The following is a 27,547-nucleotide window of genomic DNA, read 5'->3' on the forward strand; positions in this document are numbered from 1 at the left end:
ACAAACTGTGGTATCACTGGAGTTTGTGTTCTACCTTTGGCTTGAACTTTGTGTTCGTCTGCTGACAGCAGCTGTCTTTCCAATGGACGCCTGAACGGCTGTGGACACTGACAAGAAAAGAGAATGAGAGAAAAACAAGGCACAGAAGTACAGACGAGACACACAGATGGGGAGAAGGCAGGGGGAGATGGAAATAAAGATGCAAACTGAAAGAAGTGAGAGAGATGGAATGTGAACATTTAGACCTTGACTATGTTCTCTATTGGCTGGGCTCTGCTCTGTTCTGTTTGTTTTTGTGCTATTTTTACTGTGCAGTTTGACTAGTCACTGGTGAAGAACTCCATATGCAAGTTTGATTTTAGCTGGCATAACGTCTGACAGTGTAGGTGAGCTACATGTCTGTGTTGGGAGATATGATGTGAACCTAAAAGACAAAAATGTAGTTGGAACGGCATTAAACATGTTTAAAACAGACTTTTTGGAAACTCTTGGAGAGATGCTGTTCTAACTGCAATATGTGGTTTCTTTATGACTGAAATCATCTTTCAGTTTCATACTTGAGAATTTCAACAGTTACTTTAATAATTAAGCAAGCAGACAAGACTGATTAGCTGAAAAAGGCTTGGATGAAATTTGATTGCATTTGTTTCGACTTAGCCTGAAATCAGGTCAGCTACAACTTAAAGTATTAAATGTTCAGAGAAACGTCTCAGACCAAACCTGCAACATAATCCATGCCTGTCAGTCTAAAGTCCGGTATGCTCTGAATCCCATATTTAGTAGGAAAAAATGGCACAAATGTACATTTTTGTGTTGGCTATTGTTAACTTTTCACATGATTTTGCTGACTGAGTATTTTTATACATGCTCATTGGAGGGGGTTGATTCCTCCATGCCCCAGTTGTTAGTTTGAGGTGACTTTTGCTCATACGAGGGCTGTCAATAAAGTAACGGTCCTTTTTATTTTTTTCAAAAACTATATGGATTTCATTCATATGTTTTTACGTCAGACATGCTTGAACCCTCGTGCGCATGCGTGAGTTTTTCCACGCCTGTCGGTGACGTCATTCGCCTGTGAGCACTCCTTGTGGGAGGAGTCGTCCAGCCCCTCGTCGGAATTCCTTTGTCTGAGAAGTTGCTGAGAGACTGGCGCGTTGTTTGATCAAAATTTTTTCTAAACCTGTGAGACACATCGAAGTGGACACGGTTCGAAAAATTAAGCTGGTTTTCAGTGAAAATTTTAACGGCTGATGAGAGATTTTGAGGTGATTCTTTTTCCGTTTAAAGGACTTCCCACGGTGCGAGAGTCGCTCAGCGCTCTCAGCCGCTGTCGTCAGCCTGTTCAAGCTGAAAACCTCCACATTTCAGGCTCTATTGATCCAGGACGTCGTGAGAGAACAGAGAAGTTTCAGAAGAAGTCGGTTTCAGCATTTTATCCGGATATTCCACTGTTAAAGGAGATTTTTTTTAATGAAAGATGTGCGGACGGGTCCGCGCGTCGGGACGCAGCCACCGCGACGCTCCGCCACAGGAAAAACACCTCTGTTGAAAGCCTTAAGGACAAGTTGGAACATGTCCTGCCTGTTAAACAATTTCTCATATACTCACTCCACTGAAAGCCATCAAAAGCCGCCTGGATTTTACAAATGGTTATCAACACGGAGGTGTTTTTCCTGTGCCGCCGCACCACGTCGGCTGTGTCCTGACGCGCGGATCCGTCCGCACGTCTTTCATTAAAAAAAATCTCCTTTAACAGTGGAATATCCGGATAAAATGCTGAAACCGACTTCCTCTGAAACTTCTCTGTTCTCTCACGACGTCCTGGATCAATAGAGCCTGAAATGTGGAGGTTTTCAGCTTGAACAGGCTGACGGCGGCGGCTGAGAGCGCTGAGCGACGTCTCGCACCGTGGGAAGTCCTTAAAGCGACAGAATCACCTCAAAATCTCTCATCAGCCGTTAAAATTTTCACTGAAAACCAGCTTAATTTTTCGAACCGTGTCCACTTCGATGTGTCTCACAGGTTTAGAAAAAATTTTGATCAAACAACGCGCCAGTCTCTCAGCAACTTCTCAGACAAAGGAATTCCGACGAGGGGCTGGACGACTCCTCCCACAAGGAGTGCTCACAGGCGAATGACGTCACCGACAGGCGTGGAAAAACTCACGCATGCGCACGAGTGTTCAAGCATGTCTGACGTAAAAACATATGAATGAAATCCATATAGTTTTTGAAAAAAATAAAAAGGACCCTTACTTTATTGACAGCCCTCGTATGTACTCCTCAATACATTTTATTAAAGTAGGGGTAGAAACACAGGTGCTGGCCACCGTTAACAAGCAATTTTTACATTCCTTATTTGAACTGTATTTCTGTTTTTACTAGTCCTTTTTTTTTTTTTTTTTTTTTTTTTTGAGCTAGTATTTATTTCAGTACATTTCCTGTATGGCTTGGTTACAACCAGTCTGCTCCATAACCTGGAGATGACTGTCCGCGCATGGCACAGTCTCAGGTGTTGAGATTGTACTTAATTACCAAATATACAGTATAATGCTTCTTTTAAAAAAATAAGAGAAAAATGTATTATGCATTGTTTTTGTAAAGCTAATTCATGATATTAAGTCTCTAAAAGTGCATTATTCAACTTTGCCCCATAGTATTCCGATAGTATTCACAAAGCAAACAGAAATTGCAATATAACATATTAATGTCAAATTGCAGGACTTTTGATGTCATGTTTCTTAAAATTTGCAATTGATATCGAATCGGCACCCAAACATTGTGACAGCATCATATTGGGAGATAAGCATATCATCCCAGCCATAATATTTAACATTTCTGTAACATTTTAAAAACGTAAAAATGTAACATTTAAAAATGTATTTCTCTGCACTCACCTTTACTTAGTGTATATCTGTTGTTAATGAAATGTCAAATGAGCTGACTATTCTAAATAAATAAATAAAATATTGGAAATATAATGAAAATATTGTATTTTGAAATTTCTGAGAAAATTAAGTCAAACATGGGAAAATGGCTTGATTTCATCTGCCGCTGATAAATGCTCAGAAATGTTTGTTATATACGGTGTTTATTACATGAAAAACCATACGAAAGCCTTGGGACTTTTGCTTTTGTCTGGTTACTGCAAATATAGGCGAGTTTTACTGTATTTGATTTAAGGGGTTATCTGAATGCAAAAAGCAACCCGGATTGATGTGCTGTCGTAAATCCAAGCATGAAACTAAGTGGCTGCAGATGCAGCGGCATGATCTTCAGCTAGCTAAAAGTCAGTCCCCAAGATTAAATAATGATTATCGTTAAAAATTTGTATTAATCAGATGCGCATTTTTCAGATGCACTCTAAGTTTATTTTTTTCAGCTATATCACTGCCTGCACAAGTTAAAGACTTGGAAGAAACATTTTATAATCTGGTCTGTAATTTTTTTTTTTTTTTTTTAAGATAACATTGACTGGAGTGAGATATGCACTTAAATTTTTTTTCATTCTCCTGTATCAAGTATTTTCAGGCTGTGGTAGTGTCATTGAAGACCTGCATTGAACATTGTGTCAAAGCTATTTGTCTGAATGTCATTTTAAATGGAATGATTAAAAAATTAGGGGTATTGGATTGGGTGTCAACACCAGTTGGAAGCAATGAAATGGGATTAATGCCGTATACAATATATTAGGGGTGTCGGAAAAAATCGGTTCACGTCCGAATCGCGATTCTTATTTATTATGATTCTGAATCGATCCAAAATGTCCAAGAATCGATTTTTAAAAAGCATTTTTTTTAAACATTTTCTTGCTTAGTTGCTGTGTGTACTGTTTGTCAGGCAACGGCTTCCGTACTACAGCGTCCCCGGGGGGGGGGGTCCGGCGTGCCTCGAACACTCATGCGCTGCAGAGTTCAGTGGCTGTAGCTTAGCATGGCGGACGAAGAGCTAATTCAGCCAGTACCGTCTTTGCTGAAGGCAAATGTTTGGGCGCATTTTGGATTTTATTATTTGCTGCGTAAGAAGGAGCTTGACATGACTTATGCAGTGTGCAAAATGTGCAAAATGAAAGTCAAGTACTTTGGAAACACTTCAGATCCGCAAGCCCACATGCTACGCTATCACCCGGAGCTAAAAGAGGGGAGCAGCGTTATCTGCGACTACTGACCAGCGCTTTGCTAAGCTGCCAGCCAACTCCGAACGAGCAAAGCAGATAAGTAAATTTACATCTAGAACCACTTGATTAACCTTGTAAAGCTGCATTTTCTTAAACATAAACATTTTTTAAGTAATATAACTATTTCTCAGAGCTCTTTGAATCGAAAATCGATTCTGAATCGAATCGTCACCCCAAGAATTGGAATCGAATTGAATTGTGAGTTGTTGAACGATTCACATCCCTACAATATATTTTACATGGGTTTGTTGAGGTTCCTGCGTTCTCAAGGTTTGTAGTATGAAGAATTTTAAAAAATAGTCCCGATTGCTGTATATGTCCTTAATACTGTGTATGATTGTTAAAGAGTATGTGAACTTAATGTAACAGTACTGCTTGTCACTGTATCCGGAAACAGCCAGTCAGATGGCCGTTCCGTCTGGAGTTTATTAAGGAGCACATATTTTTGGCCTCACTGGCTTGATGCATTTCATGTGGATGCCGCTGCTTTGAATCTAGAATTTTAACTCATCACACAGATTGAAGACATACGTGTCTCTACACCATCTTGGTCATTATACATCAGCCTTTCCAACTATTAACCTCTGGATCAAAAAAGGAAAAAAGGGGGAATTGAGGCTTTGCAGACCAGATTTTCAAGGCTGAGAAATTATTTCAGGACAAACATTGCATGTGAACTTGGAATATCTTGATTGCAGTACTTGTCATTTGTTTCGGAGGTTTTGATAAAATTCAAAGCACCTGTAAGATTTTGCAGTTAATCTCGGTTGTGTTGTGGACATTTTTGTTCTGCTCAGTGGGGTTTTCTCTTTTTGGATATACTACTTAGTGTCACATCGGAGGCATCTTGTGATTGCATTTTGACTTTTGCGCATGTTTGTTTTACAGCAATATCTCTTCACAGCTCTGATCAAACTTGCACTTTTATGTAAAGCAAAAACATAAAGTAGATGCACAACTCACAATAAAAGAAATTTAATGTGTTTCCTCTTCCGCTCTACAATTAATTGCATCTCAGCTGTAATCACAATATCATCTTGGGTAATCCTGACGGAGCATGACATAAAGGATTGATCTTCACCCACTACACTGTGCCCCACTGTGGTCTGCATGCACTCAAAAATTAAAGTGCAGATTTCTCAGATCCCTCATCAGATACTGTAGACCTTTGGTAAAGAATGAGAAATGTCTCACTCTACGGTGTAAACAACTGAACAAAATTAGATAAAAATTTGCCAGTTATTAGTACTGGAGATAGTGGTTGTAGAACAAGTTATACTACCAGCATTAACATTACTGCACTGTACTAACATTTTTACTGGGTTCTGGCTAATAAAATTGTGCAGAAATGTTACATGTGCATTCATACGTGATTTTAAATTATAGGAAAACTAACAGTAAGAAGTGCATGTCTCCTAAAGGTATTTCGTAAAGGACCATAGTACCGTAAGTAAATCAAATGGTATTTTAAACTCAAGGCTATGTTTCTCTTTCACTCTGTTCATGGACTCATCTGGACTGAGTTACAGCAGCAGTACCACATGTTAGATGGTGGGGAGCAAAAAGGGGGGGGGGGTCCAGTTGGGGATTGAAAGGGAGCCTTCTGGACCCAACAGCATTACTTTCCAGACCAACACTGAGAGATTCTGTTAAAGACAGTAGAATGACAGTTAGAAGACATTGAGGGAGCCCACTTAAGAAAGCAGGAGGGCGGTGAGACAAGGAAACTCCTGAGGCTGTACCCAGGAATGTCCTGCACTACTGCCATTCAGAGGCACATCTCATGATAAAGATTGTATGCTGACATTTTGGAATCAGAGCCATGTCATGGACAGTGTTATCATCTCGTGATGTATAAAAATCCCTGGACATAATGCAGATAGAGATATTATGTATTTAGGTTCAACTGGGTAAAGGTAAGGATGTGCCAGACCTTGCTGTTTAGACATTTAGACAGTAGCGAGGTGGAATAATGGTGCCACACCTTCAACAGTCTATTTAAAACAGGCTTTAAATTATTGACCTGCATTTAGTTCTGCGTAAGCAGAGATTTGTAAAGCTCTGTCTAGAACTTATGTTGGATTGCTTCAGAGCAGCAGAACAAGCTCACAAAATATGTCTTGGAGGATTGTCATACAGAAACCTTTGCTTAAATTAACTTGTCACAGTCAGGTTATAAAATAAGAAAATTAGAAGATCCTGATCTAAATCAGTCCGTCTCGAGTATCTACCAATACTGACTTCCGATCTGATACCTGTATTTGCCTTGCTATCTAGCACATTAAAATTAGTCCGGTGTACGTACCTGACAATTTAAGAGCTGCAAGGATTAATTGATTAATCAGTAATTCATCCACTAATAATCAATTATTTTGATAAGCAGTCTACTTGTTTGAAGTCTTGAGCTTTTCTCTACCTCATATGATTTGAAGTATTTTGGAAAGTATATGGGTCATAGCCATCGGTGAGGGAGATCAAATGAAGTGCAGCTAGCATATGTCAGCTTTGTCAATACTCAGACTCATGATGCGGGTAGTGTCTAATCAATGAGATGCACTCAGTTGATCATATTGTAATTGATTAGCGTTGTTGGTCATAGCATGGTAATGTAATGTGACAGCCATTTCTGCTAGTTAATGTGTTATGGAAACCAAGCTGATGTTGAAGCTATCAGATGTTTTTTGTTATGATCAGGTGCAGTTTGTGTTAAACATATGATTAGTAATATCCTACTCTTTTTCTAGAAACTTATTTTATGACGGGAAAAGCATTTCAACAATGAGCTTCAAGTCTGTATTGAACGAGCAGGGTAATATCAACAAGTCAATGAGAAGATCCCCATGGAGCCGTCTTTCTTATCGCCTTCTTTGGACAAAGGCAGCAGATGCTGGTCAGCGCTGGTTTCATTGTTCATGGCCAGCCAGCCTAGGAGCTAGGTTAAAGGGAAGAGGTTTGCTATTTGGATGGGGGGGCTCACTTGACAATTCTTGTTTTATCTGCATGTCTTAGGGAATTAGTCAACTTGTTGTGGTTTGGTCTGTGTTGGGGTTCTGGTCTCCCCTTTGTTAATCTCTTACCAACTGTGATCTGTCTTCCTCGATCTCTTTAGGTTATCTTTATATTTCCCAGCCTCTTATCTTGTATCACATATTTTCTGAACATTCTTTGCATTTCCCAGCTTTTGTCTGTCATGTTCTGTCTGTCTCAGTTTTTGTTATTTCCTTCTCAGTCATTTCCTGCTGTATCACTCCTTTTTCAATTTCATCCTTTTTCTTGTCTTGTATTCTCTGCACTGGTCCTTTATTACCTCTGTGTTTAGCACTCTCTGCTTCCCTCTAGTGACCCTTTATGTCCTCACAATTCTTAGTCTGTCTTTACCTCCATCTAGTGCTCATTTTTGTCCCTACACATAATTAGGCATTATCATTTACACCTTGTTTGGTCTGCACCTGTATCTGATGAGACATGCTACTTAAAGTGACTCTGGCTTTTCTTCAGTGCAGGTCCATTGTCTCTGACTGTCTGTGTATGCATGAAAGGTTTGCCCTTTGCAGCCTGAGTGCTTCCTGTCCTCTGTCCCCTGGGATCATGTTTGGAGCGTGAGTAAAACATTGGCTTTGCACTCTGGAGCTTAATTCACTCTTTTTACCAAGAAAGACTTTTTTGTTGGAATCCTTTTATGAATCATAACAAAGACTTTTGTTAGAATCCTGTTTTGAATCATAAGAAAGACTTTTGTTGGAATCCTGTTTTGAATCACAAGAAAGACTTTTTGTTGGAATCCTGTTTTGATTGAGAAGACTGATATGTTTGAATATTATTCGGTATACCTGAAATACTACTGGTTGAATTTGGTGGGTCATTTTGGAAACACTCCAAGCAGCAAAGACATTCATTGACTCTGCTTACTGTTTGGTACTCACTCTTTTATGTAAAGACTGTCTAGTGCACTCCCCTTTACAGGAAGGAGTCCCCAGTCCTGGTGAGCACTCCCCTGGAGCTTCTACCGGCAGTGCAGTGGCATTCCTCTGTGGCCCTCACCAGGATTTAGAAGAGGACTCCCAATTCCAAGTTTTGTTACCACATTACATTCTTGACTGGTTTCTTTCTCATTAATAAAACTGTGCTTTAACGCCACTCTCATTGCCTTGGCTGTCCTGCATCTAGGGGTTCCTCTCGTCCCTTGGTTCACCTCCTCCTGACCATAACACAACTGCTGGATGGGTTAATTGTCTGTTTGAAAAAGTGATCCTTTGGAACAAAAGGCTACATGTTTGAAGAAGCCACATACACTCAACAAAAATATAAATGCAACACTTTTGGTTTGGCTCCCATTTTGTATGAGATGAACTCAAAGATCTAAAACTTTTTCCACATACACAATATCACCATTTCCCTCAAATATTGTTCACAAACCAGTCTAAATCTGTGATAGTGAGCACTTCTCCTTTGCTGAGATAATCCACCCACCTCACAGGTGTGCCATATCAAGATGCTGATTAGACACCATGATTAGTGCACAGGTGTGCCTTAGACTGCCCACAATAAAAGGCCACTCTGAAAGGTGCAGTTTTATCACACAGCACAATGCCACAGATGTCGCAAGATTTGAGGGAGTGTGCAATTGGCATGCTGACAGCAGGAATGTCAACCAGAGCTGTTGCTCGTGTATTGAATGTTCATGTCTCTACCATAAGCCGTCTCCAAAGGCGTTTCAGTGAATTTGGCAGTACATCCAACCAGCCTCACAACCGCAGACCACGTGTAACCACACCAGCCCAGGACCTCCACATCCAGCATGTTCACCTCCAAGATCGTCTGAGACCAGCCACTCGGACAGCTGCTGGAACAGTCGGTTTGCATAACCAAAGAATTTCTGCACAAACTGTCAGAAACCGTCTCAGGGAAGCTCATCTGCATGCTCGTCGTCCTCATCGGGGTCTCGACCTGACTCCAGTTCGTCGTCGTAACCGACTTGAGTGGGCAAATGCTCACATTTGCTGGCGTTTGGCACGTTGGAGAGTTGTTCTCTTCACGGATGATGCGAAGGAGATGTGTTGCACTGCATGAGGCAAATGGTGGTCACACCAGATACTGACTGGTATCCCCCCCCCCCCCCCCAATAAAACAAAACTGCACCTTTCAGAGTGGCCTTTTATTGTGGGCAGTCTAAGGCACACCTGTGCACTAATCATGGTGTCTAATCAGCATGTTGGTATGGCACACCTGTGAGGTGGGATGGATTATCTCAGCAAAGGAGAAGTGCTCACTATCACAGATTTCGACTGGTTTGTGAACAATATTTGAGGGAAATGGTGATATTGTGTATGTGGAAAAAGTTTTAGATCTTTGAGTTCATCTCATACAAAATGGGAGCAAAACCAAAAGTGTTGCGTTTATATTTTTGCTGAGTATAGTTCTAGAATGAGGGCTCTCATCCAATTAGTCATTTTGCTGCATCTGTACTTCCTATATAACCTCAACTCAGAGGAGGCTGATTTGTAGCAGCAGCTGGACCAGCCTCTATCTCCCACGTCTGGTGTACATTTGTGCATCCCTGGAGCATATACACTTCTGTGTGAGCTCTGCATCAAGCGCACACACTGTCAGAATGAATCTGTACATCCCCTCCCTCTATTTTCCATTGTTCCCAGAGGGTTGCACAGCCCACTTTGGCAAAGCTCCAGCTCCTCTCATCCCCATTAGGTCAAGTGAGGAGAGTTATATTGGTGATGGATACCTCAGTGGCCCCAGCTCTGCTTTCCCTGGGGAGAGGAAAGCAGCTTGCTGTGCACCGTTGAAGGCACACAGATGGAAGGAGTATAGATAGACCTGGCAGATTGTGCACATTGTTGAGGTTTTTGCACCCCTTTGAATCTGTGGCAAGTTCATCATTCCAAGGACATGCTGTGTTAGTGAGCGCCATAAAAACCCACAAAGGGTTATTTGAAATTAAAAATGTTTTTCCAAAGATACCATTTAGAACTATTAGCACGTTACATACAATGTTTAGTTTCATTTACTGGTGGACTTGTAGTAATTGCTCTTTACGGATAGATTGAGAGAAGCCCTACAGGAACCTATGTTATGCACATAGTGATGGCAGATTGGGAAATGTAGTCTTTCCTTGACGTAAGGCTAAAATTAATCCTTAATTATGTAATAAAAATGAGAAAATTTAGTATAGTTGTCTCAAGGAATCGTTTTATCTATCCAGGTATTGTGCAGATAACTGCATTCACTGATGCACCAAGACATATTCTCTGTTTGGTCACACTTGAACATAAATACATGATTTTAACATGTGATGAGACTTTTGAAAATGCCCATGCAATGTAATCCCTGCGTCACCATTATACTGCCGTGGAAGGCAAGTTCTGCCTTGCATATTTTGCATTGCACAGTTTTTCTTTAATGTTCTCTTTAGTTTTTCTCTTTAACACAGTTTAGTTGCCAGCACGCCATGATATTGTGTGGGCAAAACTTCTCTGGTGACATAACCGCTGACCCGGATTACCACTACTGCACACATACGTCAAGGACAGAAAGACAGTGGAATTTACAGTAACAGTTTTGAGAGAAAATTGAAGCTTAAAAAAGGTAAACGATTACTTTGTTTCTGTGAAGGCTCTCAGTTGTCCAGGTGGTTTCCATAGTAGAGAAGCTTTAATCTTCGACTGCACTGAGTTGCTTGAAATGTCAAGCAACCCAGTCCAGTCGAAGATTAAAGCTTCTCTACTATGTAAACGATTACATAGATTAGAGCTGGGCGGTATGACCTAAAATTCATGTCATGATATAAATTGAATCCGTTCACTTTGATGGTATATATCGCGATATAAACGTAAGTGTAAAAGTTATAATGGAAGTGTTTCTGAACGGGTCATGTCGTCCCTTTGCAATACTAAATTGATTAAAATAAACAAATGAATAAAAATGACAACAACAAACAAAAACAGATATAATTAATTTTAAGCACCTGATTCTCTGACTTGTCAGACATGTATTTTTGTGCATTGGAATAATCTAATTTTGCCCTTCCTGTTTCTATCCAGCAGGAGGCAGTGTTAATTTGTCTACATTTGGTGGCGTTTTGTCCAGAAAGTCCTCAGAGACACCACCACATGGGTTGATGATCCTGATTGGCTTATGTCATAGGATTCCACCAGTGATAAAGCGGAAGGCGTGTTTTTTGTTTTTTCCTTTTTTTTTTTTTTTTTTTTTTTCTCTGTTCCCCTGCCCGGAGATGGAGCTCTCAGCTCAGTTGAATGAGGAAATGTGAGACTGTTTACTGCGGCTTTCTGCAAATACGTGCACCAACTATGACCATAAAATCCATTGCGGAAATTATTAATCATAATTCAGGTTATAGTAGGCGTATTAACATAATTTAAAAACCTGTATAAAGCTTGACGCGTGCACTTTTAAAACGCATTGAAACAGAGACTGAGTCTGGTGAATTTCATGGAACAATTGCTTAATTCTGTCATGTGAGTAAGGTGTCATAATTTTACACTCTTACAAGGAGAAGTTTTAATCTGCTGAGGTGGAGATGGAGCCTGTGACCAAAGCGTTAACTGCAGCCTTTTCCAGTCATTCAGAGTCTGAGGAAGATACGATGACCGTCATCAATAGGGATGGGTATTGATAAGATTTTATCAATATCGATGCCATTATTGATTCCCTTATCGATACCCCTTGTTATTTTTCTGTGTACTAAAAGTATGCTTTACAGGTTTTCTATGTCAACAACATTTTAAATTGGTCACTGGATCCTTGATCTCTGGACATAAATAAAAATAAATAAAACTTGTAGTTTTTGTCAAAAGCATTTCCTTTCAGACATTTTGGCATGAATGTCTCTCCATACCTCTGAGCTGAGCTCAGCTGGCTGCTGCACGTCAGCGCAGGACGGCTCGTTTTGGGAGGAAAAAAGTTTTGATTAATTGCAGTTTGTTTGTATTACAATGTTTGGAAAGAGGTGTCATTTGATTTAAATGGCGTTTCTCTTTCAATTTATTAATTCTGACTGGACTCTATTGTTCTAACTTGACTCGGCAGAGAGCCGCGCAGCGTTTGGAGCTGTGTGAACAGAACGGAGGAGTGACTCACGATTGACATATTCAGGGATGAAAGTGGTGAAAACAAAAAAAGCTGAAACCCAAAATTACCCCCAACACCACCCGCACAGAAATGTTTGAATTCCAGAAGCTCTGAAATCCAATGTCGGACTATTCCAGACAATAAACTACAGTGAGTGTAGCATCCATTTAGGTGAGATAAAACCCAACTTTCCTTATTCAAATTCATTCCAGTAGTATTCTACTCTTACTAAGATTCATCAGTTTTCTAGCTTGGCAGATAAGCACTGCTTCGATCTGCAAATCACTGCTTCGATTGGTTCAAGGTTCAAAGCAAAGCCGTGCTGCGGAAAAGTTGATTATGGACCTGCTGCAGGTCTGTAATCAATGTAGAGAAATGATAATTTTCAACAGCCACTCTGAAGGACCGATAAGGGAATCGTTAAGCAAAAAGCTTATTGATGTCGGTGGATCGAATCATTTCTTAATGATACCTGAAAGGAACTGGTTCTTGATACCCATCCCTAGTCATCAACAAGCATTACCGTGATTGGTCAGTGGAGTCTAAATTGCTACCGTCGGCCAAATTTATACCGTGAAACTGTGAAATCGTTTATATCGCCCACCCCTAATGCAGATTAATAAATTAATTGCTGACTATTTTGATAGCTGGCGTAATCGTGACTAGTCGACTAATCATGGCAGCCCTGAACATCATTTAAAGGACTATGTAAAGAACTGACAAAATAATTCAACAAGAACAAAAATAACAGCTGTCAACACTGTAGTTAGAAATCTTGCTAATTAGGGATGGGTATCAAAAAGCTGACTATCCACTGACGTCAATAGCCTTTTTGCTTAACTATTCCCTTATTGGTCCTTCAGTTCACATTACCCCGGAGTGGTTGTTGTTTTTCACGGCGCGTATCGAGAAAAAGATAATTTCTCTATGTTGATTGCAGACGCAATGCTGCGACCCGCTGCTTCTCTGCTTAGCTGATTTTCAGAAGCGACAGGTCCGCAATTTCTTCATTATCCCCTCTCACAGCCATTTAAAGGTGTCAATCATGACTCACCTTTGTGCCAATTAAAGTCATTAACTGAGACTCTTGTTGAGGGCAAGAAATGAGAATCGTCCTTCATTCCACACAGGAGTTTTTATTTATTCCTCATTGTTTTCGCGGGGCATTGTATGCGATGGTTCTCTAGCGTGAACTCGACCCACTTCACCAGTTCGTAAACTGAAATTGCTGTCCCTCAGGTAAACGAAATAATAATATCATCTGTGTTGTGGGGCTAACTGCACAACTCCAAACATTGGAAAGATAGATTTCGGGCGAAATTAGTGAGTAGGGATTCACCGATCTACAATTTTTTACTTCCGATCCGATCCCAATACCTGAATTTGGATATCTGCCGATACGATACTTTTCCGATCCGATACCAGAGCTCAGTTTGCTTTAATATTATTAGCATTATTGTTGATTTTTTATTGAGGATTTTCTTAAAAAGGGGACATGAAAGTTGAGCTACAATTTGCCAGAAGATGCATCTAAGATGAAAGCCTAGATTTGATGTTTTGGTGAAAGAATTAAGTACTTTTATTTTTTTTATAGACTTTTATAGCCTTATTTTTATAGACTTAAAGAGAAAAGGCAGCTCTCTTTCTCCGTGTCTGTCTCTCTTTCCCAGCCTGTCTGTCTCTCTTTCTCTGTCTCTCTCTGTCTCTCTTTCTCTGTCTCTCTCTGTCTCTCTTTCTCTGTCTCTCTCTGTCTCTCTCTGTCTCTCGCTCACTTTCTCTCTCCCTCCGTCTCTATTTTTCTTCCTCTCTCGCTGTTTTCGTGCTGCGCAAACTTCGAACTTTTGGGAAACATGAAGCCTTTCAAATGGAGACTTTTTCCCTTTCTGCGGACAGAATCTCTGTTCAGCTGTCCTCGGCTGCACACTGAGCTGGCTTTTCATAGCTTTTGATAGCCTTGGGACAGTGAATTGGCTAACCTTTTAGCACACATTTTCAGCACCAATTCAGTTAATTTTTCAGAAAATCTGTGCTCGACAAACAGACAGAGAGCCGGGCAGAAATTTGCAGCTAGAACACTGTAGTAGAGAGCTCTTTCAAACAGCCCGGCTTCAGAAAACCTCCCCCTCTCCTCCTCCCGCTCGGTAGTAAACAAGCAGAGACCAAACAACAGCAGTTGAAAGGATTCACAGTGGCTCTTCTCTGGCATCGGAATGTAACAGGTTGAATCGGTATTTTCCAATACGTGAATTACGTCGGTATCTGAACCCGATACCTATCCGGAATCTGATCGGTCCCGTCCCTGTTAACAAGTTCAAGTTCAAAGCGAATCGCTGTTTTAAATTAAATGACACCTCTTTCCAAACGTTGTAATATAGACGGCAAACTACAACAGACCAAACCCCCCCCCAAAAAATGAGACGAAGTCCGTTTTTTATGAATTACTTTGCTCTTGACTTGCAGCGTGGCTGACTGCAGCTCAGAGACAATGTACAACCCCTGGCAAAAATTATGGAATCACCGGCCTCAGAGGATGTTCATTCAGTTGTTTAATTTTGGCAGTCAGTAACGGTTACGTTTTTAGACCAAGCAGAGGAAAAAAATATGGAATCACTCATTTCTGAGGAAAAAATTATGGAATCACCCTGTAAATTTTCATCCCCCAAATTAACACCTGCATCAAATCAGATCTGCTCATTGACATTGACCCTATGCCATGACATTGACCCTATGTGTCTTTTTGCAAGGAATGTTTTTGCAGTTTTTGCTCTATGGCAAGATGCATTATCATCTTGAAAAAATGATTTCATCATCCCCAAACATCCTTTCAATTGTCCAAAATATCAACATAAACTTGTGCATTTATTGATGATGTAATGACAGCCATCTCCCCAGTTCCTTTACCTGACATGCAGCACCATATCATCAATGACTGTGGAAATTTACATGTTCTCTTCAGGCAGTCATCTTTATAAATCTCATTGGAAAGGCACCAAACAAAAGTTCCAGCATCATCACCTTGCCCAATGCAGATTCGAGATTCATCACTGAATATGACTTTCATCCAGTCATCCACAGTCCACAATTGCTTTTCCTTAGCCCATTGTAACCTTGTTTTTTTCTGTTTAGGTGTTAATGATGCCTTTCGTTTAGCTTTTCTGTATGTAAATCCCATTTCCTTTAGGCGGTTTCTTACAGTTTGGTCACAGACGTTGACTCCAGTTTCCTCCCATTCGTTCCTCATTTGTTTTGTTGTACATTTTTCGATTTTTGAGACATATTGCTTTAAGTTTTCTGTCTTGACGCTTTGATGTCTTCCTTGGTCTACCAGTATGTTTGCCTTTAACAACCTTCCCATGTTGTTTGTATTTGGTCCAGAGTTTAGACACAGCTGACTGTGAACAACCAACATCTTTTGCAACATTGCGTGATGATTTACTCTCTTTTAAGAGTTTGATAATCCTCTCCTTTGTTTGAATTGACATCTCTCGTGTTGGAGCAATGATTCATGTCAGTCCACTTGGTGCAACAGCTCTCCAAGGTGCGTTCACTCCTTTTTAGATGCAGACTAACGAGCAGATCTGATATGATGCAGGTGTTAGTTTTGGGGATGAAAATTTACAGAGTGATTCCATATTTTTTTCCTCTGCTTGGTCTAAAAAAGTAACCGTTACTGACTGCCACAATCTTTTTTTCTTGATTTCTTATAGTGTTTCTTAAAGCCAGAAAGTTGCCATTTGAAATGACTTTAGTTTTGTGTCATGTCTGTGATCTGCTTTTTTTCTACAAAATTAAACAACTGAATGAACATCCTCCGAGGCAGGTGATTCCATAATTTTTGCCAGGGGTTGTAGTTAAATTTGTCTCGTTTATACCTGAAAGGAAATGCTTTTGACAAAAACTACAGATTTTGCTTATTTCATTTGTGTCCAGAGAGCAAGGATCCAGTGACCAATTCCATATTTGTTTACGTTAAGACTCATTAAAATGCTGCTGACATAGAAAAGCTGTAAAGCCTGCTTTTAGTATACAGAAATTTCACAAGTGGTATTGATAAGGGAATTGATAAGAGTTGGATCGATAAGTGGAATCCAAGATTCAGGATTCAAACAACTTTATTGATCCCTAAAAGGGCAATTCATCTTTACACCCAATTACCATTTACCTTTTGTCAGTATCGATTAAAATCTTATCAATACCCACCCTATTGCTAATAATGTTCGATAATTAAAATTGAACTTGTAAATTATATGTGATTGTCACACATAGTTTATATTGACATTTTCATATGGTTTGTGTTGCTCTGCAAGGTCTGCCAGGATTTTAATTGACACCATGATGAAAATGTGGATGAAAACATGTTCGCCTTGTTTTACGTATAAGCATTAAATATATATGTTAATTCTAATTGGATGTGACAACATTAAACTGTAATGAAAACGAACAGCCTGAGCTTCATAAGATCTCTTGGAGTTTCCAAGCAAATCCTGTGCGAGTACCGTAGAAACCCAGAAAAGGGTTATTTGAAATGTAAAATGTTTTTCCAAAGACACCATTTAAGAACTACAAGCACAACACATAAAATGTTTTGTTCTATTTACTGATGGAGTTAAAACTCTTGGAGTTAAAATTAGCAACTGATGTTGCAAGTAGTCATGACACATGACCTACAAACAGTCTGTTTGGGCTCCTTTTAGTGAAATATAGCTTTTGGCACATGCTGGTCTTTGGGGTCAACAGTGGTGATCTAAATCATGCTACAGGTTTGGTCTGAGAAATTTTTAAAGCCAATCAGATATCCCCTCATGAAGATGAAGTGGGTTAGCGGCATTTCATGGTATTGTGAGTCTACACACACTGCTGATATATCTGGTTTCCTGTCTGTTTACCCATTTACCTTGTGCAACTGTGTCCATATTAGTGTGTGTGTGTGTGTGTGTATATATATATATATATATATATATATATATATATATATATATATATACACACACACACAGGTTTTCCTTGGAAAATTTAGTAAGGGGGCAACACCAGATGCGACGGATCTGGGTATTCTGAGGATTCTTGAAGGACCAGTTTAGTTACTCAGTAAGTAAGGGCACAGAACATTAGAGAACTCTGTAACACAAGAGACAATGTTGTTTCCCAATCAAAATGGCGGCATGAAATAGCGAGACGGATCGGAACAACAACAACAGAGCATGGGAGCGGTGTGAAACATGACATGTTTACGCATTTTTTCTGTCATTTTGACAGGTTTTTAGTATTTTTGAAAAAAGAAATATATGAGCTTGCTCTTTCTTAGCATCAATGTTATGTATTTATGGAAGAATCAATCGCTGAGGGGAAGGCAGTATGTTAGGATTGACGCTTAAAAAAAAATGGTATTTTGGCAAGGGGGCACGTGCATTCTGAAATCAACTCCTCACATATTTAAGATGAATTTTGTGAAACTTGGTACAAGTCCATGAAATGCTATTAAAATGTAGCAAGCACTTGTACCAAAGCAGAGTTTGCCAGCAGGGGATATTGTGCTCTCAGAGCACTCTTGTTACGATGTGTTGGGGTCATCACATTTATTTACTTTAGAGGGACATTTAAAAACTTTCATTAAAAAAAAAAAGATTTCGGGTTGGTGTTTAACCATTGTTTTTTATTAAGGGTGGGGGCTCATGCTCAGTCAGGGGTGGACAAACGAATATGGTATTTATTTATTTGTTTGTTTATCTTGAATGTGTTGTACACCTTAAATGCAGGAATGAGTGTATATTAATAAATTAAATAAAGTAGACCACACAAAATATGAAATATCTTCCACAATAAAATGCAAGTCAAATTTAAGGATCGCTGTATTTTTGGGGGGGTGTCAAAATACCCTCCAAAACCAAAAAAGCAACCTTACGTTTAGGCTTTAAGAAATACATTTCTGGTGTTAGGGGATACAACATTGCATCGCAGTGCTACCTAATACCACATACTGTAACTTTTTTCTTCTTCTGATGTTAAGGGAGGTGATGGTCTAGTGGTTAAGTGTTGGGCTTCAGACCAGAGGATCCTTGGTTCAAATCCCAGCCTGACCGGAAAATCACCAAAGGCCCTTGGACAAGGTCGTTAATCCCCTAGTTGCTTCCGGTGTGTGGTGGGTGCCTTGCATGGCAGCAGCCTCACATCAGGGTGAATGTGTGGCATTTGATGTTTAAAGTGCTTTGAGCATCTGATGCAGATGGAAAAGTGCTATATAAATGCAGTCCATTTACCATTTACTTCTTGCGCATGCATGTTTGTTAAAGGTAGAGGTGAAAAGTCATCTTGAGAGGTGGTAGTCCTTGGATCAAGTAACAGTTGATACAAATATAGATCCATTATTATTTTAAATAATTAAAGATGCCTTTCATTGGCATCACATTATTTGTAGTTCAAGGAAACGGTACCTCCAACTCTGTTAAGGAGAGATGAACAGTTGACTGATGTGCTTTGCCATGGGTGTGTATACTGTACATAAACCCCTGAGTCACAAAACCATAATTGCCAGATTAATGAATAATGGCCATAATTGTTTGTTGCAGCTCTATTGCCACTTGGTAAAAAATGTGTCAAAAGAAGATACTCCAGTTCAGGTTCATTGACCCTCGATGCCTCATTTGGGTTATTCACTTCCTGTTTGAGCTTTGAGTCAGCTGGACGTGTCTCAGTGCTGACTGTTCTTTGTTTATGAATGCGTTTGTGTGTGTGTCATTCTTGGGAGGTCCATTTAGAAAGAAATTTAGTATTTGACGCACAGACTATGAGCATAACACAGAACTTTGACAATAAGCAGTCATGAAACAACTGGCCATATATAAATGAAAAGTATTTTGTTTGTTTGTTTTTTCTGTATTAGGCACTTTGAACTTGCTGATGCCTATAAGTCAGACAAAGTTTCCTTATTTCACTTCTCTTTGAGTTTCAAACGAACTATCTTCCTCCTTTATCTTTAGAAAGGAAGTTTTCTTACCTTGTTTAAATGGTATTTGTGTTGTCTTGGTTTGTGTTCTCAGTTTGGCTCTGGATTTTTAGCCATTACTAAATCTTTGGGTTTGGCTGTGAAGTCTAAAGTAGTCGTCTTCAATTTGTGTGTTCCAAAATTCTTACCTATAAAATGGGCTGAAACACCTAACTTTAGTGTTGTTACAGTTGATGAAATATTGACACCCATGTGATGTACACACTGTAGTTCCCCAGTGGCGGAAGGTGTTAAAAACAGCAGTTGAATTATGAATATGTGTATCCTAAAACAATTCATTTATAGACAAGCGCAGATGAATTACAGAAAGACAGCAGTCTATGATTTTCAATACGCTATGTCTTTTAGATGGTCACTGCTATTGGTCTGTACCAGCTCACAATATTGTCGATGCACTGGTATAAAATGTTTTGTTACGAATACCAGTGTTCATGTCTCCATATTTTTGATATATATATATATATATATATATATATATATATATATATATATATGTACACACATTGGATCTGGTGAGCTGTTCGTCTGTTTTGTGCAGCAGTTTGGTGTTGGGGAAAAAAAACTTTGTCGTCTCTCTGTATCTTACCGTGCGGTGGTGATGCAACAAAGGAGTAGCACACCCACTATAAGTTTTAGAAATATATTTACGCTTTGTTTTCTTTCAAAGTCTGTGCTCGTCCTTTGACTGTGTTAGCTAAAAGCTGACAGCCGCTAAAAACAGAACAACAGTGGCAAGTGAGTGGAGTTATGAAAAACAGGTGGCAGTATTACTTTGCTCAGCAGAAAAATATTGTCAATTGCTTTAGCCCCCACTCACTCACTCACTCACTCATCTTCAACTGCTTAGTCCAATTAAGGGTTGCGGGGGTGCTGGAGCCTATCTCCGCAGTCACAGAGTGCAAGGCAGGGTACCCCCTGGGCAAGATGCCAGTCTGTTGCACGGCCACATATAGACAAACACATTCACACCCACATGCACACCTATGGACAATTTAAAGTTCCCAGTCCACATACCCTGCATGTCTTTGGATGTGGGAGGAAGCTGGAGCACCCTGAGAGAACCCACGCAAACACAGGGAGAACACGCAAACTCCGCACAGAAAGGCCCCCAGGTGGGAATCGAATCCATGACCTTCTTGGCAACAGTGCTAACCACTAAGACACCAATCGTGCTGCCCTGCTTCAGCCCCTGATTTTTTTTTTTTTATTTTATTAAATGGGCTGTACAGCCAGAGACAGTGCTCTGTTATCAAAACAATGTTAATGGGACAAATATTTTTGGTGAAATTATCAATTTTACCTGCTTGCAGCACAATACAAAAAAAAAAAAATATCTGTGTTCATGCGAAGTGGGGACATCTGACATTTACCGTTTGGTATGCGTATGCATTTTAGGTCAAGGATGAATATCACCAAAACGAAAAGTTGATGGGACTAATACTTTTGGAGAAACTACAGATATTAGCTAACATTGCTAATTACATTCTGGACTAGCACTCTATTCTAGCAGGGAGTGGTAAATCATCTTTATATTAAAAACATGAGTTAGTGCGAGATTTTATTTTGTGCGTTCAATGGAAGTATATAATCTATATTGTAATAGCCAAGTGGCCTCTGGGTGCCTGCGTGTGTGGGTATGGCTTCGATTATGCAGAAACCAGGGAGCGCTTACATTTGCCATTTGGTTTGCTTATGTATTTTGGGACAAGTTGATGGGACTAATATTTTTTGAAAAATTAGCTATTTTGTCTAATAAGTAAACAGTGGACATTGTACTGCTATGCACCATGGGAGTTCGGAGTTTTGGGGTTTTAAATGTTGTTATGGTTCATGTTAGTTTAACAGTGTTGTTAGTGTTATTGATTTACGTGTTTTTGTAGTTCAATTGGTTTAGTCAGTTTAGTAAAGGCTCATTTTGCCATTACCGTGAGTGAGTTAAGTTTCATGTTGCAGGTACCATGACTGAAAACTATATTGTGCTTGATGTCTTCCGCCAATTCTCTATTTGTGTGTGTCTAAAAATAGAAACGCTTGCGGCAGAATGCAGAAAAGACAAAAAGCTCTCCGTGTGTGTGTGTGTGTGTGTGTGTGTGTGTGTGTGTGTGTGTGTGTGTGTGTGTGTGTGTGTGTGTGTGTGTGTGTGTGTGTGTGTGTGTGACTTCGATCACAGAGAAACCATGGGACAGCTGACACTTGCTGTTTGGTATGCTTATGTATTTTACTTTACTTTATTTGTAAAGGGTCCATGTACAAAAGAACATACATGTTTCCATTTGATGCATTCTACCAGAGTTAGCTTAAAGCTTTACATTTACATCTGCAGTCTCTAGGCAGGTCACAATTAAAACATAAATCATAAAACATCACAAAAGCATTAGCTCAAAGCTGCATTGCTGTAAATCACCCACACAGACATATACACTCACATACACGCAAACTCAGTCATATTTTACATGCTGGGTCAAAAGATGAACGCTGCCAAAACAGAACATTGATAGGACTAATATTTTTGGAGAAGCTACAGATATTAGCTAACAGCACTGAACAATGGACGTTGCAAACTACATTCTGGACTCACACGCCATTCCGGCAGGGGTTGGTAAATCACCTTTATATTAAAACCGTGACTGCGTGCGTGATTTTATTAAGTAAGTTCAATGTAAGTACATAATATAATTGTAAATACATTAAAAATACATGAATGACACAAGAAAGTGAAAACACTTATTTTCTTTGTGCTCCATTTAAAAATCAAATGACAAAATAATAGTAATAATAAAATAATAATGGTGAAAATAATAATAGTGTGTACATATGATAACAAGAACCTAAACAATTAACTTCAAAAATTGTTGAGGTCTAATATTCTAAAAACATTCTTAACTCAGACGCCATTCCAACTCATTATATAGGCTTTGCTTAATTTATTATCACCCTTGAAAAATGGCATCTACCTATTTTAAACACAACCCAATCTAGAGCCCGTGGATACCCACGGGCAACACACTAGTAAAGTATTTAAAAGTTGGGTTACATGCCAACACCACATACTACAGTTTATGCATCCATTTAAATAAACTTCACATAAGCAGTATTAAGCACATAAATGTATCAGTATCATGATATGTATTGAGTATCCGGTGTCTGGTGATAGGCCTACATATTGTATTGAGTTTTGAGGTAAGATAGAGTCTGAGTCACTGCTAGTTCTGTTGATTTGTAGAGTTTGTATTTGTCCTTATGACAATGTCTTGATGTCAGTCTCATGCTCATCACTGTCCCTTGAAAACTGGTGAGTCCTGCTTTGTTGGATTGAAGCATTTGGTGGGTTAGGTTAGTGTAGTGGCTGGTTGTTCGTCGTAAAACCTTCTGCCCACAGTAAGCAGCTCAAAGAATCCCTCTCTATTGTTATCTCTACTTGTGTTGTAGTGTCTCATCTCTTCCTTTGGTAAGTGGCCAAAGTGCCAGGCTAAAGCCGCAGTCCCACCGAATAATGAAGGATGAAGGAGGAGCCATGCACCCTGTTTTTTTTTTTTTTTTTGTGAGCTATCGTGGCAGTATAGTGGCTCTTAGAGGCATTATCTTCAGTTAACGAGGCTCCTCTCTGAGCGTGGCGCTAATTTCAAGATGTTCAAAATTTAGCAACAACAGCGTGGCGCAGTTTGTGTTCGAGTTACTGTGACGGCTTAGAGGCATTTGCGTGGTGCTTACGAGTCTGCAAAAAGTTCATTATCCATACGCCTGGCACCTTCGCAGGACCTGAGAGGCTATTTTTGGAACAGCTCTCCTCTTGCGCACACAATTCCACCTGCTCTGTGCGCTGGACTCTATATAAAATAACTATTTTGTAGTGGATTAATCATTTTCTGCCAAACCTTGGATGCTGAAAACACCTCTAATCACTTCTAGAATCAGAGGACTGTTTCATCTGGACGCTTTTTTCCCCCACTTTTTCCTGCTCCATGTGGAATGTATTTTGAACAGCTTAAGGTAATTATTTTTAATGTTTTTTATAGCTTGATAAAACAGTTCCTAGCTGTAAAAGTATGTCTGTATGTTGATGTCTGTTGTATGTAAAATTATGTTGATTTAAAATCTTGTTAATGGATCACATGACCTCCGCTGTGTGTGCACACTGAGGCGGGACGTGAGAGGCTATTTTTGGAGCGGCTCTCTTGCGCACACAATTCCACTTCCTCTGTGCGCTGGACTCTATATAAAATAATTATTTTGTAGCAGATTAATCATTTTCTGTCAAACCTTGGATGCTGAAAACACCTAATCACTTCTGGAATTAATGGATCACATGAGCTCCGCTGTGTGTGCGCACTGAGGCAGTGACTCATCATCACGCTTCAAACGAGCATTTAGGCAGAACACCAGCTCACAAAAGAGTGATATTTCAGTCAATATTGGACGAACACAAAGTTAAAATTTGGGTGACTGCGTGAAAGTGGATGTGTGTTTAAAGCCATGGAAGATAATAACTCCAGTGGAGCAGCTAAGAGCAGGAGCTGTGCGGCAACACAGGTGGAGAGCGCACAAAAGACCAATTTTGAAGACATAACACAAAGTTAAAAGTTGTATCATGATAACTTGTAAGCTGCGGAAGAAATAAAGAAATATATATATATATATATATACTGAAAATGATCCACAGGTGTATATAATAAAACGGCCACCTCATTCTGTATGCAGAACGGCACCGCACGCAAAAGAGCGCTTTTGCAGAAATAAACAGACGAACACAAAGTCAAAAGTGGAATCACGTTGTAAAAATGACTGTGTTTAAAGCTAGGAAAAAATAAAGCCAGCAAGCCACGGATGCCATTTTAAGCATTGAAAGCCGAGATAGGCATGTCCCAACTTGTCCCCTGGCACTCCGAAACGGAGGCGTTCCTTTGTCTCGCTCGATCAGCGAATTGGTCCTGACGCGCGAAGCCTCCGCGCGGCTTTCCATGACAAAATCTCTTGTTAAAAATGAAATCTGCCAGAAAATGGCTGATGTCCAGCCCTTGTGATAACCAGAGAAATTGCTCATGACGGTCCCAGCTCCACACAGCCATCCGTTTAGAAATGATGTGGTGTTTTCTGCCTCTCGATGGCGGCTCGGAGCGCGGCGCGCCGTGCGCCATTGTGGGGCGTCCTTAAAGCTGTAGTAACAGTCCTTATTCTCTGTGAAGCCCGTAAAACTTTGACCGAAAGCCGGATAAATTTTTCGAATGGTTTCCAGCTGCTTGTCTCTAACAGTTTCTGAAAAAATTCTGATGGAAAAAAAGCCCAAATCATTCCGCCATTTCCTGACAATGAAAATCCGACGAAGAGGCTGGACCACTCCTCCCACAAGGCGTGCTTACAGGCGAATGACGCAACTGACAGGCGTGGAAAAACTCACGCATGCGCACGAAGGTTCAAGCGTGGCTGACGTAAAAACATATGAATCAAATCCATATGGTTTTTGAAAACAGTAATAAGGTCGGATACTTTTCTAATAGACCTCGTATATTGAAAATGATCCACAGGTGTATATAATAAAACGGCCTAGCTGCCTGGCGCACAGTGCACAACTGCGGAACTGTGCTGGAGTGTCTATTTTTGGACTGTGTTAAAAAAAAAGGGACATCTTTAAATGCTGCTGTGAATCTGAATTGAAAACCCACACTTTGAAGGGACCACGTGTGGGAGGGCTGGAGGTTTGGACCAAACTCATGCCTAAACGTGCGCCATCATGGCGCTTTCATGGCACTACGCGATTTAGTGTGGCTGATGCGAGCCATTCGAGGCTGTAATGACTAGGGATGGGTATTGATAAGGTTTTATCGATATCGATGCCATTATCGATTCTGCTTATCGATCTGATTCCTTATCGATTCCCTTATCGATATCTCGTGAATTTTGTACTAAAAGTAGGCTTTACAGGTTTTCTGTGTATTTCCTTGAGTCTTAAAGTAAATAAATATGAGATTAGTCACTGTATCCTTGATCTCTGGACATAAATAAAAATAAACAAAACTGTGTTTCGCTTTGAAGTTATTAATTTAGACTGGATTCTATCGTTCTATCTTGACTTGTCAGAGAGCCGCGCAACGTTTGGAGCTGTGTGAACAGAACGGAGGATGATTCTCGTTTCTTTCTCGCAACGAGACAGGAGTCCCAGTTAGTAACATTAATCCGCACAAAAGTGAATCACAACTCATATTCAGGGATGAAAGTGGTGAAAAACAAAAAAAGCTGAAACCCAAATTACCCCCAACACCACCTGCATGAAAATGTTTGAATTCTAGAAGCTCTGAAATGCAATCTGGGACTATTCCAGACAATAAACTGGAGTGAGTGCGGCATCCATTTAGGTGAGAAAAAAAAAATACAACTTTCCTTATTCGGATTCATTCCAGTAGTATTCTGCTCTTACTAGGATGCAGCAGTTTCTAGTTTGGCAGAATGTTCTGGAGGAAATCACTGAAGAAATTAACAAATTGAAAATATGGTTTGATGGAAACAAACTGTCATTAAACGTAACTAAGACAGGGATGAAATGGAGGTGTGAGAGTCACTGGGTGTTCACAGGAAACATTTATTTCTGTATGTATTTATTTATGTTCATTGTTAATTGCTATTATATATTTTTTGTTATGCGTGGCTCCTTCTTCAGCCTTCATTATTCAGTGGGACTGAGGCTTAAGCCTTTGTAAAACAGATGACCCAAAGGATCTTATCTGTGGAATGCTGGTCATCCTCACAGAGTATCTCCTCTGCAAGCAGGAAGCAGGATATCTCAAAGGCTCAGTCACAGATTCAGTGGCCCCTGGGACCTCTGTCCCTTCAGTCTCACATTTCACTGTTTACATTTCTATATTTGTCTGTCTGAAGCCCTCTCCCTTCTTTTTGTCTCGTGTTGTGTGTACCAGCCTTCTTTTTTGGCCCCATTTCCATCACTCATTGTTCACTATCACAAATGTATACATGCATCAAGAGAAGAAATTTTCTTTAAGAGAGCAGCTAAAACTTTAAAGAGACCAATTTAACCCCAGACAGAGTTTAATGATAGAGAGATGATGATACTGTCTTTTGTGGTTTCTGTAGTTTTGCGTATTTTGGCATTTCACTGACTTGCATATTTTTGGGGACTGTCGGCAGTCAGCCTGGCAAAGACATGAGCGTGTGACTCAAGTTGCTGCTGTGTCTTTCCTCTTTAATTCTCTAAGATGACCTAAATAAATCTGAAATTAGCCTAATTTACAGTAAAGTCTCTATTTTTGGATGTTGCCAGGGTTTATTTTATTTCACATTTAGTTGTCAAAGCAACTATTTTAGTTGTCTCACAGGATATTAGAATTGAAAGCAAATTATGAATATGGATATTCAGGGTACCAGCCAGCTGTAAAAGGGGCAGGGTGGAAGCAAGAATCAGGGGCACTTGTGCACAGAATTTGCCAGAGGGCAGGTGCCAAAAGCATGTGATGCTGGGATTGTGATTTTTTTTTTTCTCTTTTTAAAATTCTTGCTTAATAGTTGATACAGTCTGAATAAATGAAAGCAAAATGAAGCACCAGTATTAATTACCTCCTCGACCAATGAAGTAGGAGGAGGTTATGTGTTCGACCCTGTTTGTCTGTTTGTGAACAGCCGGGAGCCCACAATTTTTCATATGTCGAAGTGAAATTGTGACTGAAGATTCATATCCTGATAGGCAAGAACTAATTCAGCTTTCTAGGTCAAAGGTCAAAGTCAGGAAAAAGCTTGGAAAATTGGAAAAATCCCCATGTTTAACATTGATCGAATTTTCAAAAATCATATTCTGTCAAAACGATAATTTCTTTCATGTTTGAGACCTTTATGTAGGAGGGTATGCTTTATAGACATCAACAAAATCTGTAATCTGGGTCAGAGCCGGATCAACCTTTGTAATGGGAGAACCGCTTAATTCGGTCTTGTGACTTTTACATGAACGAATTCAGTCAGGCAACTCCAGAGGGTTAAAATAGGTTATAATGTTACACTCGTACAAGGAGAAATTTAATCTACCAAGATGGAGCCTGTGACCAAAGCACTGACTGCGCCCTTTTCCAGTCGTTCAGAGTCCCCTGAGGAAGATACGATGATGTCATCAACGACATTATTGCGATTGGTCAGTGGAGTCTAAAATCTCTACTGTCAGTCAAATTTATACCGTGAAATGGGTTAAACCGGATATGTCGTGTACCCATACTGATGACACATGTATTCTTAGATTTTTTCACAGTTATATCGATGGCAACACTTACG

The 27,547-nt window shown here is 39.8% G+C and overlaps 1 protein-coding gene and 1 long non-coding RNA gene across 2 annotated transcripts in view; one reads left to right on the forward strand and one right to left on the reverse strand.

Annotated features, from left to right (window-relative positions):
• The window catches only part of LOC117518638 (unconventional myosin-IXb), a 195,017-nt gene that overhangs the window by 53,902 nt on the left and 113,568 nt on the right, over positions 1-27,547 (forward strand).
• Positions 20,104-20,376, reverse strand: LOC117518642. The gene is made up of 2 exons (XR_004563034.1): positions 20,334-20,376; positions 20,104-20,263 (listed from the first exon to the last, which is right to left on the reverse strand). It is a non-coding gene; the product is annotated as an uncharacterized LOC117518642 (long non-coding RNA).

This window comes from Thalassophryne amazonica, chromosome 10, assembly GCF_902500255.1.
Source record: "Thalassophryne amazonica chromosome 10, fThaAma1.1, whole genome shotgun sequence".
Classification (NCBI taxonomy): Eukaryota; Metazoa; Chordata; class Actinopteri; order Batrachoidiformes; family Batrachoididae; genus Thalassophryne; species Thalassophryne amazonica.